General features: G+C 45.0%; 1 long non-coding RNA gene across 2 annotated transcripts; it reads right to left on the bottom strand.

The window, feature by feature from the left end:
- Positions 1-950: 950 nt before the first annotated feature.
- Positions 951-7,383, bottom strand: LOC123099129 (uncharacterized). Of its 2 annotated transcripts, XR_006448090.1 has the most exons (4): positions 6,909-7,383; positions 6,314-6,495; positions 2,129-4,365; positions 951-1,486 (listed from the first exon to the last, which is right to left on the bottom strand). It is a non-coding gene; the product is annotated as an uncharacterized lncRNA (long non-coding RNA). The 2 variants fall into 2 exon arrangements; XR_006448089.1 differs by having other exon boundaries at positions 6,314-7,383.
- Positions 7,384-8,853: the final 1,470 nt, after the last annotated feature.

Genomic DNA, 8,853 nt, shown 5'->3' with positions numbered 1-8,853 from the left:
AAATAATTAGACCAAGGATTTGTTGAGATGATGTCATTGCTCCATCTTGTTGAGCTTGAAGAAAGAAAAGGAGCGGGAGATGTGGATCTTTAGCTTGCCTATAATTGTTCCATGGAGTTTTACGGGGAAAAACTTTAGTACGGCAACATGTCCACGGTACACAAAGACAATGTTGTGAGTGGCGGCAGCGTTACATGTTAACACGATTCCCTAGACATGCATACATTATGTACTTGTAGATCCAATTGGGGCACTGGGCGAAGAAGCGACTATGTTCCTTACCTGGTTTATAGATACGACGGCCGGGCGGGCACCAGGCAAACCCTGAGGCTGGTGGAAGCACCTGGCCTGCGTTGTGTTGGAGAAGACTGGCCATGATGTCGGCGGCGGTAGCTCCTAACTTTATTGATCTTGCACATCTACGCCATGAGCAATGTATGGAGGACGGGAGAAGCACTTGGGAAGACCCTGCTTGGAGGAGATCGGAGAAGAAAAGGACTAATGCAAAAAATAGCTGAGGCGGCAACTGAGGGATGTGGGAGAGGATGGCAGGCACGATTGTATCTTCAGATTAGGGCACCTAGAAACGAAGGTGGAGGAGACGTGCCTCTTGTGGAGGCTATGTTTTCTTTTTTGAAACTACGTGTTGTGGAGGTTCTTTGGGCAGAACATGTTTTTTTTTAACTTGGCACATTAGTTTATTTTGATGAAAAGAGATAGTATATTACATGGGACTAGCAAAAATGCCCGTGCGTTGCACCGGAAGAAAAAAAATCAGACCCCTTAATAAGCATAGCTACATGAGTAATTGTTTGATTTATGACCCACATCAACTATTGTGACCAGCTTGCTTAGAAAATAAAAAAACTATTGTGACCAGCTTATTAACCAAGAATCGAAAATATGGATAGTTAATTTCCTAAACTTGGGACATTTTTCTCATGGATACGTAACAATCTTCTCAAAATCTAGAACAATTTTATCCTAAACCTAAAAAATTTCTCCATTTCGTATGTTGTTGCCAAAAGAAACATAATTTAATCAACGCCATATACTTCTAAAAGGCTCAAACATCAACTACATGTGAACAGAAACGCAGAGGCGAACTCTTTAGGACTACTATAATCATAGTGATCAGCGACCACTCTTGGCAGATATTCTTTTGAAGTGTCCATGTTAAAACGATATGGCACATCATTTATATACAAACTGCTTGTGCGATTCCGAAGTCTGAATGCTTGTATGGCATCTTGGTGCCAAGAAAAAGAGATGACCACTCTTTCTTCTGTTGCTTGATGTATTGTTCGTTTAGATGTAAATTCCAACTTCTGACTAATTGCGCTGAGAATTGCTTGAACTGATTGCTGACCAAAATGTGATAGTGGCTCCATGACAAAAGGGTAGTGCCATACGGTGCATATTCTTGTGGATCCCTGTATATCTCCCGTGAATATTTCTTTGCTTGACTGATTGTTGATATCCATGGCTGTGCCAAAAAAGGAAAATTTTAAATTAAGAATGTGAAAATCATATACTCTACTGTGATATATATGGGCCAAAGAAGCATAAATCTTTTGCTGATCAAGCATGACAACTTTGTACTCCGTAAGTTTGACAGAGAAGGGCAGTTTATTACTGTTTTCTCTGTGACCATGAATACTGTGAGCGAAATGCGACCCTAAAATAAGCAGATAATATTTGTTTTCCTTTCTAGTGAGCATAGAGCAGGAGTGGATCTTACTAAAATAGCATGAGTGATTTATGCTACGGCAGAAAGTAGCTAAAAGAAATACTACTAATGGAAGAATCAAAAATCCAGGAAATGGAGAGATTATATCTGCAAGTGCAGGAAAAAGTGGCAAATTCAAAGAATGTACTTTCATTTACCAACAGATAAAATGTTTCTGTTCTCGTGAGCAAACGGCTAGAATGAACCTCATTAAAATAGCATGAGTGATTTATCCAAGGGCAAATAGTAGCTAAAAGAAATACTACTGACGGAAGAACAAAAAATAAGGAAATGGAGATATTATTCTTGTGAGTGCACGAAAGATTATTCCAAAGGAAGTACTTTCTTTTAGCTATCGCTCAAAGCAAAAGATTAGTGCAATGGGTAAAAAGTACACACCTTGACAGAATATCTTGTTCTTGTAAATCATGTGCTCTACAAATTTCTGAAATCTGCCACTGTAATTGTACAAAAATCTTGCCACCGAAATCTGCCAGACTGTCCACATAAGTTCTTCACTTCGGTCATAATCCAATTGATAATAATAAGAAACTCTGCTAGTTGCATATCTTTTAAAGCAAGAAATTAATTAATAATTACACCTCTCTGTAGTCCGTAATTTCATCCCATTGGGCTTCTGCACAAGTGTCTACTCATTCACAATATACACTTATACAGACAAATTTAGATGGCAGAACATTGTAGATCGGAAGAAAATTTTCAGGGTAAAATCCATGTCAACAAAAAGAACAGACATAGAGCCATCATGAGATTTGGAGCCACAAAAGTAGTAAGGAAAAGGAAGAAATATGAAAAAGAGAAGGACATTTTTGCTCGTTTAGTACTCACTGATCCCTGCTAAAGAGAAAGACATGAGACTGGACGGAAACGTCAACTGAAAAATTGACGTCAAAAAGAGAGAAGTATATCTTCTAAAGTCAAATTATAGCTACAGCAAAACAATTCTCTACTTTCTCTAGCAATGGCAAAATTCAGAGATGTACATATTGAGGAGGTGTTCATGTTGGGCAGACGCGAGGCACTGGATTTCGAGGGGTACAGGGGTGTACAGCACCAGCGGCGCTGGGGCTTTGGTCGCTGCGATGAAAGTATGCCATCTCTGCTCTCAAGCACCACCAGATGGTGGTAAAACTTCAGTAGTAGAGGACACCCGACCGACAACATCTAAAGAAAAACAAATCATTAATTCACTCTAGTTTACTTTCCATAGGAAAACATAAGCAATAGTGTTGTAAAATAAAAGGAATTGTCAAAATTAGTAGCTTCATATGAGAAATCAAATGGGAAGACAAACGATAGTACTCGGTTATCAAGTGGCCAGGATACACACACAGATCAAATATATTTCAGTGAGAGAATATTCTGATCGCAGTTCATGATTTCCTCTCCGAGCAATTGATACTCACGCTCACTCCAATTCTACTGGCAATTCCGTGAATCAAATATATGCTTTCTTGCATAGCAATGAGCTCTAGAACCTTGACCATCTAAGGGAAGATAATTTTTCATCAAAGTTATAAACAGACCCAATTTGAATGTACCTCATCAAATGAAAGGTGCATAGATGTTTAACAGCCTCAAGGTATGAAGAATCATAGAATTCAGAAGACGGCTATGTATACATGCTATGTATTAATGTCTCATGTCTTCAGAAATCTCTATCTACTTTTCAGTGGGAAAATTAGCTAATTCCAGACTTATGTGCTCGACTTGATAACTTATAAACACTCTTGGCCATTAACCTATTCCACGGACTTCAGCACAATACCTGTATAAAATTTATAGAAATTCTGCTCTAAAAACGTTAAGCTAAGTCGGCAATGCATATATTACCCACATCTTATTCTTCGACCAAAAGAAGGTAACAAACTCCTATAAGTATAGATGAAAAATATGTTATGAGCATCATAAAGATAAAAATTATCAAATGACAAGGGAAGCGTAGTTTTGCACAAGTTACCATTCATGCACCTGAAAGATCCACACAAATAGAGCTAATAAAGGATTGAGTCAGTAATATCACCATCATCTCAAGGTTCTTCCACTATCTTCATCCTTCCCACCTCCTCGCGAGCAAACCCACTGCCCCGCCCAAATCCATCTCATGTCTTCTCACAACCAAAGTATCAATCATTAAAAATCGAATCACCACTCTCGCTGGATGCTATAAATCTCGTTTTCCATTTCAACTAAGCTCTACAGTGCTGAAATTTCTAAATCCACGTGCTTTCTTTTTTCTGCATTTCCACTGTCTTCGTGAAAGTGAAACTGACTTAGTGAAACCGGACATGTCCTGCACAAACCCAAGGAAGCTCTAAGTATGTTGGTGACCTGTTTATCATTCAGCTTAGAGTACCTTTGCCCTTCAACAATGTTGCACGCCTGCAGTCAATTTGTACAATACACTGAACATCTGATGTCTAACTAAAATATGAGCATCCGATGTCTAATTTTTAGTAAACAGCGAGCATGGATACAGTGCCTCCGTAGGCAAATTTGCAGGCCGTGAATCACTTCTAGACTGCAGGCGCCAAGTAGTACTGCAAATTGTAGTTGTATCTTTGCATGAAGTACTGAACAACCGACATTCTGGTCCTCTCTCATCAACACGAAATCTAACAACCAACAAAATAACAGAAGAAAAACGAAATTAGAAAGAGAACAATAATCATGAATTGATACTAAAAGGGACTCTGTGGTATGACATTCATAAAAAAATGTGAACAGGAGCAGAGATAGATCTTCGCAATGTTACAGAAATCAAATGCATGGGAGCCGGAAGAATGTTCTACACAAATTATTCATCTAACAGATTCCTGTCACACAAATATCAATGAGACAATGAAGAAGAACAAGCCAAAAATCAATAGGAAAATCTTTCTAATATTCCACAACACTGATTAGTCGCTCCAGAACATAGTGATAAATCTGAACAAACCAAACAACACCCAAATCAAAGCATGAGATGCAAGGAAGAGAGATAAATGTCACCCATCCTAGCAGGTCACCACATCGTGAAGCTTGATGAACTCAGAGGATATCTTATACTGGAAATTTAAAATTGGTAGAATAATACAACTCTCTTATGCTGCCAACACACAACCTAATACATGCTACTTCTACAACATACTAAGCAGCTAAAATTCCAATAGATGATAGTGGTTGAACTGAACGAACACTGCTTATACAGCAGAGTAAATAGATGAGCTCACAGTCAGACTTCTCCTCCGTATAACAAAATCAGGCCATGAGCACACATTTTTTTTTAGAAAAGGAGGATGACCCCCGGCCTCTGCATCTGGGCGATGCATACGGCCACTTTATTAAATATTCTCACAAGACCTTACAAAGTAATACAATAGTAAGACTAAAGCCGCCGTCTAAGCACCTCTATCCAGCTGATGAAGGGGCTCAGATAGCCTGGCCCTAATACCAAACAGACATCGCAGCCAAACCTAACATCTAAGACCTGAGATCCCATCCAGGACGCCTGCCGGGCATGGGTCTCACCGGTCCGGCGTGCACTCAGATGCCGCCGCCGCCAACTGCCACCGCTCCATCTTCAGAACTGTACTGATGCATCAACCTTGCTCGGTCTAGCTATCATCGGCGCCACCACGGCGCCAAACAACACCTCCTCCCTGCGCGCAAACAGCTGAGCACATCGTGGTCGCCACTAATACACCTCAGCGCCATGCTGCAAGGTATCACCAGCCGACACAGCTTGAAGTCCTTGGAAGATCTGTCGTGCGTAGCACCTGCCGACCAGGCATGACAAAGCGTAGCACCTATCGGTCAGGCATGACTTGACATCACCACCGAAGCTCCGTGCAAGACGAAGCTGCTCCACCTCCTGCCTCTGACATCCAGCGCTGCTCCGCAAACGATGCTCCCAAGAGAGAAACGACACCACAGTGCCGCCATCGTCCAATCTGGAACACCAGATCCTAGGGTTTTCCCCGGAGCAGCACGAGTGGGTCGACAGTAGTTACACGACGATGCCTCCATCAAGGTAACGGCGAGAACGCCGCCATCGCCTGCCGTCGGCTCGGTTTTCACCGGCAACTATGTCTCCCCTACTCGCAGCCGGGACAAGATGATGGATCTCGAGATCCGATCACCAAGCCTCTGGCCGGCCATCTCAGGAAGAAGATGACCACCATGTCCACAAACGTCACCACGCCGGGCACGCGTCGCCGCCGGCACCCCCATGGTGCCTTAGAGGCCGACAAGCCCCGACGAATCCCATGCCTCGCCAGCCGCCATGGCCCAGACCCAGGCAACCGCCATGGAGGCAGCACCACTGGACGGTGCCTAGCCCTCCAGCCCGCCGCCGAGTCATCGCCGGAGCTCCGCCGCGCCACGCCGCCAAGCCGCCGCACACATATCCAACATAAGTTGTTTGTAGTACACGCTGAGATAACTATTCATGTGTATGCCACTGCAAAGCTAATTGATAACTGGAGAAATAGCAGAATCGCAGACGGAGCCAAGGGATAGAAACAATAACTAAAACAGGGGATTCCATCGGGTGTTTAGCTTTGAAGGGGATAGAAACAATACCTCTCCTGTAGCCGCTGCAGACGACATTGGACCACTCGGCGGCGACATTGGACGCTTCGTGAAATTTTCGACAGAATTTGATGGAGACTATGGTCCAAGGACGGAACCTGATGGAGATTCAGGCCCAGGACGCTTCCATCTTATAGCAGTCAAGTCAAATCCGGGTCGGGCATTACATTGATCTGTGTTGGACAAGGACACGTTCAGGACTCTTCAATTCTAATCAGACACGGGAGTAGGACGCCGTCGGGGCAATTGGAGCCATCAGCAGGCGGCGGTGGCAGCACCCCGGCGCCCATGGAGACGCCGCGCAGCAACCGCAGCACGTGCCGCTCGTCGTTGGACAGGAGTGGTCGTCGCGCGCTGTGGGTGTCGGTCTCCAGCGCCATCTTCAAGGTCCCGTGGCCATCCCCCTGTGCAGCCCGGCCGCGAGCATGGGCAGCTCGATGAGGAACGCCGGTGGCGCCCGCGTGTCCTCATAGATGGCCAGGCTCAGTCGGCCGCAGGGGTGCCCGAAGAGCGTCACCGCCGCCGCGTGGTCCGCGAGGATGGCCCTGCTGCCGAGGAAATGCGGGTGAGCGGCCGGGGGGCTTACCATCTTGTGGAGGACGCGGTCGTCGTGTGAGTACGGGTGCGCGAGGGCGAGGACCGCCGCGCCACCGCCAGCGCGCGCGGCGAGCGCGCATTTTTGGAGGAGGTGGAAGACGAAGGCGGCGCTGGTGCACAGCGTACCCACCCTACCTCCTTGCCTTCCCGTCCTCTGCTGCTCCACCTCGACGCGCGGCAGAAGCCGTCTCCGCCGCACACGCCCCGGCGAGCGTCGTCCATCCTCCCGCGTGAGGCACGATGGCCGGACAACCACCGCCACTGCCCGGCCTTGCCGCGCCGTCTCCGCCGCACACGCCACCACCACTGCCCCGCCTCGCCGCGCTGTCTTCCATCCTCCCGGCGAGCGCCCTCCGTCCTCCCGCGTGAGGCACGGCGGCGGCCGTCGCAAGCGCACAACGGAATTGGCGAAGCCGCCGTCACTGTCGCAGGAGAAATGGATAAGATGACGGGAGGACAGCGGGTGGAATTCAAATGAGTACAGGTTTTTTTTTTGCAAAATTGAAATGTTATATAGATACCCACTAAAACAGAGACTGCGGGTTGATTTCTTATAAACCGATGGACTTTTATGCAAAATCGCTAGCGACGCCGGACGACTAGAAACCTAATTTTTTTTATTATTAGGTAAAGATAAAGATAGGGCAGGTTACGTGCTACTTTTTTATTCTGTACGTATAATAAAAGGACTGTGGGCCTTCTGAGTAAAAAAAATTGTCGATGATTATATGGGTTAATCTACGCCGTAGTATTTTCTAATTAATGTAGGAATTTTTTGGGAGTCATAAATTAGTATAAGTATAGAAGTATCTCTACTGTTATAAAAATCGAATTGATGATGATGGTGTGCCTGCCATCTTGCAATATAGACCCTCCGATCTATATCTGATGGATAGAAAGCAAATTGTGGCAATTTCGCCAAAAGATACCGCACCTCTCTCCACATTTGCAGATAAGGCCTTCTCTCGTTCATCCTTATCTCCCGCAACATCATTGTTGAGCAATTAAAAAAGAAAACCTCTGGAACAATCTGGCATGATGGCCGCTGCCGGCGTCGTCCATCCCCATGCCTCCGCTCAGTCCGCATGGATCAATCACCACATGCTTTTGTAAAAATAATGCATTTTGATGTCCCGTGCTATGCACGGGCATCTTGCTAGTAGATATAAATGTAGATAGATAGATATCTATACCTCTTTCCCTATACTATTCATCACCCAGGTTGAAGAATAAGTTATTTTTCACACGAGGTAATCTTACGATTGCTTTATAAATAAATTATGTTTGGAATACAAATAGTTACATTAATATTGATTCACTACATAAAATTTGGTATAAGAAAACAAAAAATAGGTTATTAAACCAGAAATATCGCACTTTATGTATGTTTTTACATTCGTAACTTTCTGTAAGATAAAATATTTCTTACGGCGAGTACATATTTTATTGCGTTCTTTTTTTACGTATGAAATAAGACAAAATTTACAAAACCTAAAAATAGGGTGCTTTGACGTCAAAATAGAGAGGGGGTGAAGAATAACTATTCCTCACCCACGCTGACGAATAGCGACATATATATATAATAATAATAATAATAATAATAATAAAGCAATTATCGCTTCTGCCCGCGCGCTCACCGTCGCGGCTCTTTTGCTAAAACCCCACATGTTTTTCAGTAATACAACCCGCAGTTTTGTTTTTTTAAAGGACCCTAGGCAGCGTTGCGCCCCTCCCGTCACAAAGCTCTGCCACTCTGGTGCATCTCGCCTGTGCAGCGGCCGCCGCCACCCCCCTTCTCGTCCTCTCCTCACCGCCGCCAGTTTGCGTCCTCCGGGCAAAGCCCCCTCGCGGATCCGGTGGCGTCGGGGCCTCTGGCACGCTGGAGCTGCTCGGTTGCGAGTGGGGGCGCAGTGAGGTGGGCCAGGGAGAGCGCC

Source organism: Triticum aestivum, chromosome 4D, assembly GCF_018294505.1.
Source record: "Triticum aestivum cultivar Chinese Spring chromosome 4D, IWGSC CS RefSeq v2.1, whole genome shotgun sequence".
In the NCBI taxonomy this organism is placed as follows: Eukaryota; Viridiplantae; Streptophyta; class Magnoliopsida; order Poales; family Poaceae; genus Triticum; species Triticum aestivum.
This window is presented reverse-complemented; position numbering and strand designations above follow the sequence as displayed.